This window comes from Eschscholzia californica, unplaced genomic scaffold (genome assembly GCF_041429995.1).
Source record: "Eschscholzia californica isolate CP2 unplaced genomic scaffold, dmEscCali1.0.p SCAF_5, whole genome shotgun sequence".
Taxonomy (NCBI): Eukaryota; Viridiplantae; Streptophyta; class Magnoliopsida; order Ranunculales; family Papaveraceae; genus Eschscholzia; species Eschscholzia californica.
In genome coordinates, this window is record NW_028238472.1 from 50,178,007 (window position 1) to 50,186,826 (window position 8,820).

The 8,820-nt window shown below is 34.2% G+C and overlaps 1 long non-coding RNA gene and 2 other non-coding genes across 5 annotated transcripts; 2 read left to right on the forward strand and 1 right to left on the reverse strand.

Annotated features, from left to right (window-relative positions):
• Positions 1–621: 621 nt before the first annotated feature.
• Positions 622–711, forward strand: LOC147540204 (small nucleolar RNA snoR117). The gene has a single exon (XR_015226847.1). It is a non-coding gene; the product is annotated as a small nucleolar RNA snoR117 (small nucleolar RNA).
• A 61-nt stretch (positions 712–772) lies between these two features.
• On the forward strand, positions 773–858 carry LOC147540205 (small nucleolar RNA snoR116). Its single transcript, XR_015226846.1, has one exon. It is a non-coding gene; the product is annotated as a small nucleolar RNA snoR116 (small nucleolar RNA).
• A 1,241-nt stretch (positions 859–2,099) lies between these two features.
• Positions 2,100–5,387, reverse strand: LOC147540206 (uncharacterized). Of its 3 annotated transcripts, XR_015225676.1 has the most exons (7): positions 5,207–5,387; positions 4,981–5,077; positions 3,366–3,506; positions 3,164–3,263; positions 2,966–3,015; positions 2,664–2,866; positions 2,100–2,162 (listed from the first exon to the last, which is right to left on the reverse strand). It is a non-coding gene; the product is annotated as an uncharacterized LOC147540206 (long non-coding RNA). The 3 variants fall into 3 exon arrangements; XR_015225675.1 differs by lacking the exon at positions 5,207–5,387 and having other exon boundaries at positions 2,664–2,731; positions 2,975–3,015; positions 4,981–5,192; XR_015225674.1 differs by lacking the exon at positions 5,207–5,387 and having other exon boundaries at positions 4,981–5,192.
• Between the last annotated feature and the right edge of the window lie 3,433 nt (positions 5,388–8,820).

Below are 8,820 nucleotides of genomic sequence, written 5' to 3' on the forward strand. Positions count from 1 at the left end.
TTTAAACCCTTACGAGACCCGGCCTAAGCCTAACTAAACTACGACCTAAAGCTAACTAAAATACGAGTTTGGACCTCCAAGATTTTTGAAATTTATGTCAACACTGTTAACCACTTAGGCAACCAAATGTTTTATGGGTTGCTTTTAGGAAAGGGCATTTCGTATTTCTAACATCTTTCTGGTTAACGGAGATTAGGCCTCTTTAATATGTTGTCGGACTTTTGGTCTCTTTCATTCGTAACTTAATTTCGGCCGTATTCATGCTTATCACATCTTTATAATGTATAAATGTCATTGGGCCCTATAAACTCGGGGTGCCTATATGACTCCCCCAAGGAAACCAAGTCTCGTCATTGGGCCTCCATTGGTTAGTCACGAAATAAGTCAAGAAGGGGATAATTTAGTAATTATGACATTAGGGTTTCTCTCTAAGAGGAGATCCGGACACTATATAAACCCATCAACCCTCTACTACTACCAATATAACAATCTCACTTTCTTGAGTTTCAATTAGTTCCCCACACCCTAATTTTGTTCTTCCCTCTTTTTCAATCAATTCTTCAAAAATCTTTTCTTTATCTCTCTAAGTCTCTATATGTAGATGATTAAAGAGAGAGAGAGAGCCAATGATGTAAGAAATTGTCCGTACCATCTGAGAAATCTTCATTTGAAGATCCATTGATGTTACCCCATACCAAATTTCTGAGGCTCTTTTTCTTATTCTTCATCATCTTTATTAAATTTCTTAGAATAGGATTATTAATTGAATAAGAGGCAATGATGTTTAAAGATTATACCATCAAACTTTGAGAGCTAATTAAGCTTGTTGATGTAAACTAATACATAATCACTGAGCCTACTTCTCCTCCATTATTATTCTATACATTTTCAAAAAAGGGGTTTTTTTTCCCTAAATCTTCATTTAGGGTTTTAGAATTTGATTAGATTTAGATTTTGTTTTATAATGTTTTTAGGGTTTGTTGAAGGAGGGTGAAGGAAGGGAAGGCAACAAATTAGAGTCGCTGAAATGCTTAAAAATTCAATAGCGTTTATAGTGCTGTACGTTGCCAAAATAGAAATTTGAGAATTCATATTTCGGCATTAACCTAATTCTAATTGGTTTATGCATTCAGAAACTCAGATATTTGTTTTACTATTCTACAAATAAAAAATTCATTTTTTTTTTTTTTAAGAAACTAGTTGGCCCCAAATTTGTTTACTCTTCATTTTCAAAAGTAACAAGTAGTCAATAGATAGAATTCGTTTTAAGGGTAAATTGAATTTTTCTTCAATGGTCTTTCACTTATTCAATTTTCTTCCACTTACTGATCTTCAAGAATTATATTATTTGCTATATTGACTTTTTTAATATTTGTGTTTTTGGGGCACGACCAGTATTGAGCATAACGATGGGACCCAGACAATATGACTCCATTAGCATAATATTACATCGTTTGGCATTATAACTTGTGAAGTACAAGTCCATTATAACTTGTGAAGTACAAGTCTTGGACATTCTCTCTTTATAAGACGATTTAAAAGAGACTTAGGCCTAATAAACTTTAACACAGTACCAGAGCATCCCTACAATGGATTTGTTTGTTGATGTCTAATGGATGGGTTTCCATTATCCTTACAGCAGCAGTAAGTCACTCAAACAACTTATGCATAAAATTAGTGAAGCCCGTATAAGCAATCCCAATTATATGTAATATTATTGCTGAATTTGTGTCTAATTATAAAAAATGCATGACAGATTACAAACACAGTCCTGTATGTCATCATGAACATCTAAAACCCTTTACCAATGTCTTTGTAGAGTTTCAAAAGCCCATTTTGTTTGAAAATCTTGAAACTCCGCAGTTCATCAAAGAAATCATGTTGTAGTAGATGACATCTCATGTAATGTTTTGAATCAAATAGGCATAAAAAAACGAATAAATATTCTTCTCAATAGTCACAAATCTGCCAAGTTAACATAAAGTGAGAAGAACTAATTTTGTGGACCACATCAGAAATAATTTGCAAATTGAAGTAAATTTTCACCAATGTACTTTTGTGGGTTGATGGCAGCTGCTGTAACATACATGTCGAATTCCTCCTCAATACGTATCCCAATCTCCGGACTCCAAGGACACAAAGGCTTAGAATATTACTTCCATCTGTCAACATACACACACTGCATTGTTAACTGACAATTAATGTAAGCCAATATCTAGTGTACAAAGATTCCTATAAGTAAATTTTATTTTATAAAAAAGGTTTTCTTCTAAAGTAATCCATTTTGGGTAGTGGAAGATGAAAGTGATGAAGATGGAGTGAAAGTTTCATAATGCCAACATAATAATCATTCATCTCGTATATTCATATAATATACATTGTTCATCTCTTTCTGGCCAAAATAAAATTGGCACTATTTACCCAAATTGCATATAAGAACCACTTAAGTCACTAAAACTCTTTTAGTGGTAGTGGATAATAAATCCGATTCCAATATTCAACCCAAGATCATACATAACTAATCAAACATAAAGTGAAAAAAGAACTTGTCAATCCAAGCAAAAGTGGGACGATCTTACAATCTTGATCTCAAAATACTAACGTTCCATTCAAAATCCAAGAAAAATGAGGAAGACCAAATTTTAGGAGTTTAGCTGACATACCTGGAATTGGAAAATCTGAAGGGTGAACCATAGAAACAACATTAACATCGAGAGTTGATTAGTTTTCCCTATAATCAAATATAAAAATGAAGCCAAACTATTAGAAGAAACTCTTTATTCTCGTATTCTAGTAATATGAACCAATAGTGGTTTCAAGAATCCGGGAAGAAGTTGAAACCAATCACCCACAAATTTCAGCAGAACTGCACATAAGTTCAAGGGTTTAAAAGAACATGAGAAGTTGAATAAATAAATCGAAATGATCAGAATACGAAGAAAAAAATAAATGTAGAAGCTTTTACCTTAAATACCTCATTAACCGGTTTGACATCCAACGTGCTTGCTAAATAACCTGAACGAATGTGTAGTTACGTAGAAAGCATTAAAATAAATAGATTATCATTGGTAAACAACCATTAAAAAGTATCAGCAGCTTGGAGTTGTTAAGGGAGTTATTCGAAATTAAACAATTTATGTACAAGCTGTGAAACAAAACTCACCTTCATATGACCATTAATTATGTGCAACCAACAAATTAGTGGGCTTAAAATCACAACAAAGCAAACAAAGTAAACGTAGATATTTCCATGGAAGCATCACCTGCAACAATGTATTTTTAGAATCTTTTGCCTCTCTGTCTCCAACTACCCCTTTGAAAGTAAAATTTAACGAATAAGAGCTTATATATACAACACAACTTACAGCTTCTACAATACACACATGAGGAACATCTTCGTCAGAGCAGCCTAAACTTCTCAACAATCATAACAGATCCCCATAATTCAAGTACTCCATCATAAAATAAAGGTTCTCGCGACATGTAAATGAATAAAAGAAATGAACCTGATTTAGTTCAAACAATATATGAGCCACTACAATAGAAATGTAAATATTTTCCAAGAGATGCAATTCTAATAGGAGATATCTTTGTACTTAAAGAAGAAGTCATCAAGTTGTGCATATTGTTGAGATGATAAAGAAGATAGTATTTTTTTTTTTGTTGAAATAAGAAGATAGTATATGGTAATTGGAAAAGGGGTTCATCAAGTTCCACCTCAATTATTTCTTTGGTTTCCAATGAACCTCCATCTGATATTAAAATTACAGGTATGTGATAGAACTTGGCACTTTCGAAGCTTGTTTTTATAATAAAATCATAAGGATTTCTTATCTAACAAAGAGACGACGAATCACGAATATTTAGAGAGAGGGTGCCTGTAAATGCCTGTCTAAATGGTATAGTCAACCATGAATACACATCACCCTCATCAAACTATTTGGTGTTTCTTTTACTGAAAATACACAAGAAAAATTGATAGTACAATATTCAAATAGAAATAACTTGATATGATCATAAGATAATTCTTGAAAGGACGAAAAGAAATATTAATGAATTTTCTCGTAGAGAAGATGACGATGATATATTAAAGAATAAACTCAATTGTATATACAATCAAAAGAATACACAATGTAATACACATACTTGTTTTTGGAACACGCAAGTTTTGATCAATGAGTATTATATAAAGATGGCACATGTGTATGCTGAACTACAACATGTTCTATATAACACAATGAACAACCATAATAAATTAATATACGTTTATATTTCTAGAATGAGTTAGTTTAGTGTCACACTACCACATTATGATAATGCGTTTAACATGAAGAATGAAGAGAAATCCGTTATCCATATTACATATCGAGAAACGGAGTGAGCAAAGAGTGAAAATGAATCTATGTAAGCATCCTAAGTAACCTCATTTTAAAGTAATGATTACATAATTTAAGTTTCTGTTTTTTGTTTTGATATTCTTCTTCTAGCTTGGTTTAACAATAGAAAATAAATGAATGATTATATTTCAGTTTAGTGAACAGTCCATTATCCATATTAGAAAACCACGAAACAGAGTGACCGAGTGAGTGAAAGACGAAAATCACAACCCATCTTGTATTAAAGTTCACATAGACATTTAATCAAACATGTAGTGTCTATCGAGAAATTAGTACAAAGATTTGAAGTTCACCTGGGCATTTTATAATTTAAGTTTGTTGTTTTCTGATTTACAGAGAAGCATAGCTTAACAACGATTTAAACATGACTTTACCACAGTCAACTATGAGCTAAACATAAATCTGAAAATCTGATGAACCCTAATTTAACAATAATGAAGTATGAGTACTCACAAATGTAATTCATATAAGTTACTGTCCTTAGGAGACCATGTCACTTAATGAACTTATTGATCAAATCCATCTCAAAACACACTCTGACTAAGAAAACCCAAAACTTAATTGATATAAACCAAAAACATACCTGTAAATGTAATCTCCTTCACAAAAATATACTTTCTTGACGGGACTCATTGGCTTGATTTTTCATCTCTATAGATAGTTGAGATAGAAACCGAATCCTTGAGATAGAAACTTGCTACTTGAGATGATATTATAAGCTGAGATTGAAACTTCTATAGATACTTCTATATATATATATATATACTTTTGACTGTCTTAAACCCCTCATGTCTGCAATTTCGACTCACCTTGGATGATTGAAGACCAAACAATCAAACCTAACATGTTGGATTTGAATAGAAGCACATAGATGAAGAATGCCAGTAATTAGACGTTGTTTGGAAGAGTGAAATTGCTACATCAAAACCAACCTCATTGGAAACGAAGGGATACTAAGATCTCTGTTTTTGAATTTGATCGGTGAGTGAACCAATAGAGAAGGAAGGTGAAAGAACGAAAAGCTTCTTTCATAAATAGACAAAGGAGTCTCTGTAGGAGAGGAAAGGTTTTGGGCGATTTTGGGCGATCAGGTGACAGAAAGAAAAGAGAGGCCTGTTTGGAGACGAAGGGTTTTGGGTATGAGATCTCTTTGGACTTTGGGTATTAGGGGTCGTCAGTCGTGCATCTCACTCAATTCTCCAGTTGATCTCAGTCAACGGTCTAGATGTCTAGTGCTTTAACTTTGTCCTAGTTAGCTCGCATTAATTTTGTCCTACTCAGCACTAACCCACTCTGTTTTGTTATATAGATATTAGTTCTTTGGAATGGCAAAATGTTTACCTATGAAAATGGTAATGAAAGTTGAAGTCACTGACATGACCCTTAACCGTTGACCAAAACTTGACATAATCTTATCCACTAAAAAAAAATTGACATAATCCGATAATAAGTGAATTATGTGTTAGTAACTTCTTTGTGTAGCATTTGGCGTCTAACTCAAGTTGTGAAAAATGATGGGAGTATTTGTGGTTTACATGGCTTGAACATTCATTAGTTGTTGCCAAATTCATCTAGACTTGAACTGCAACTTGAGTTAGGCCACAAGTCAAAAATAGCTTGAGTTGTTTTTTTATGTTGAAAAAAAAAAGCTTGAGTTAGATCACACTAAAACACAATTTAATCATAACTTGGATTATTTTCGTAAATGTTGATGGCATATAAGATGATTTGTATGTGAAAATTGAATTGAAAACATAGAATATTAATTCTCGTCAAAGTATCTTTTTGATATGCAACCTTAAAGCCATGTTTGGGAGTTGTCAATTTGCAGAGAGTGTTTGATCTCACTCCCTGTGACAAACATGGAGGATTTATAGAATGTTGCATAACAGGGTGTAAAGAAGGAAGAGCAGGAGGAACCCCTAGCTTGTTGGGGGTCAAAAGGACAAGAAGCCATGGGAGATAAGAGTGTGGATCGAGTTGTTAGAAGAACAGAGTTTGAAATAAGTGGGTTGATTTAGGGGTTGGAATTGGGCGGGTATTGGCGCCCAAGGGCACTTGATGCATTGGGCCGGGTGGGTCGGGCACAAAACTTCAATGGTTATTAGGGTAAGCGGGGGGCAGTTTTGAAATTTGCCCTGTCCATTTCCCCCAAGTCCATTAAGAAGTTCGGGTAATTCGGATATGTGCGGGCGGGTAGCGGGTAATCTCATGACTTGAAAAAAATCATTTTTTCCTCTCATTTTATAAAATTTTCAAACACCTTTCCTAATTCTAAAGAGACAATGTGAGATTAAAACTAGACATTATTTGTACTAGGTTTCCTCCCCGTCCTACGGACGGGGGAAGATCCCTCTTGGCTAACGCCCGAGAAAATAAATAAATTTAGATTACAACATTCTTGGAAAGAGAATAAAGAAAGATAATGGAGAATAAATAGGGAGAGATATTGACCAACAGTTGTAAATCTGACTGAAAATGGTGAGGGAGAGAAATACGTGGGAAGGAAGTTAAATGGGAGAGAAATACGTGTGAAGTTAAATGGTGAGGGAGAGAAATACGTGGGTAGTTATGTAGGGATATCCTAACCACTTTTGGTCGTTTTATACTATTACCCTTCTATTTTGAAGGGATTTACACGAAAAGGGATTTTATAACAGCCATTAGATGTGATCTTTATGAAAATCCCAATAAAAATAGACGGTCAGACTTATCCCCTGGATAACCGACTGAGCTGTTTTAATATAATAGATTGTTCCTTTTAGGAATTTAATCTCACATTGAAAACTAATGAAGAATTCTCATGAGAGAAAAAAATCTATCATACTCTGTGTTCCCTCAAAACCAAAAACTACTTCAGTATTCAACTAGGAATTCTCTTGCCATTGGAAATGCATTGGGTGCGTGTGATTGCCCTTAAACATATTGTTTACCATCTCAACTAAGCCTAGCAACATGGACGGTTGGGCTTCATCAACTCATAAAGTTGATGTAATTTGGTTGGTTATCATTGAGTGAGTTAAGTGGGCGCGGACATGGGTGGGTGCGCGGGTAGAGGTTTTAACCCATGTCCGCCAACCAAAACTTGGCGGGCTGGGCGGGTTGTGCCCAAGACGAGTGCGGGCGTCCATGGTTTTCGTTGGCCTCAGGTGCCTGTGGGTGGGTTCGGGAATGACAGATTGTTGTCAATTTTTATCCTTCCTCTTTTTTATTGTATTATTAAGGTTTGGAATTGTATACTTTTTTATTGTATTGTACACTTTTGAATATCCTTCTTTTTTATTGTGGTGATGAAGGCGATAAAGAAGATGAAGATTGTGGAGCAATGTTAGATCAAGTGAATTTTTGGATTAAAATAAAATATTCTCAGAAAAATTATTCTCCAGAGATTATTCTTTATTTCTCAAAGCCGCGGCCTTCTTCAAACAACATGAATGCTTTATAATTCATTCGCCGTCTTTACAATAGGCCCTTTTTGAAATACCCATTAATTAGTTAGAGTTGTATAAAAGTGAACTCGTTAGCCACTAAACTCAACTTCCTCGTATTGAAGTACATCTTTTAGCTTTTTCAATATTGTCATTTTAGAACACCCATCAATTATCAAACAGAGTTACTAAAACACTTTAATATCAAATTTTAATCAAAATTTTGTGAAATTGTTTTAAAATTCCTGGAATGCTACCATTCCTTGAGCTGACTCATGTAGAAAGAGATCGAGAGACTGAACGAGACAGAGAGGGAGGGATACTTGCAATGAGCTCATGCTTTGAGATGATGTCATGAGATGAGAGTCTCAGATGACGTGGAAAAAGTTGAGAGATGAAGAGGAGAGAGAAGGTGCCTGAGATAGAAGAAGGCCTGGGTGGGATGGCGATGAGAAGAAAATGGTATCTTTCAACGATGCTCTTTGCTAGCATCTCAACTAGGGGTGTTCGTTGGTTCGGTATCCGGTAATTTGGTATCATCCGTTACCAAACCGCTCATGTTTGGTTAGTGATTTTTCAAACCATTACCAAACCGTTCATGGTTTGGTTCGGTTACTAACCAAACCATCATAAGCGGTTTGGATACTACTGGATACCAAACCATCCATAAAACAATTTGTTCTCCATGAAAATTGCCGAATCGAGTTACTTTCTTCATACACTGACGTATAAAATCAAGAAAACACTCTTTAAAAATCTGGAGAAACAATCAAACTAACATAATACGTTGAAAAACGTTTGAAACATTAAAGACATGTGCAGGCCACCGACCGAAATATTATGTAGTAGCTAGTAATATTATCGATACATGAATTGTTTTAATATAATACTAGCTAATAACATTATATTGTAGTGGTGTTGTTGTATTTGTATGAAATTATGGAGATATGATATGTATATATTTTAGAAAAAATATGTAAATATACAATTATAAA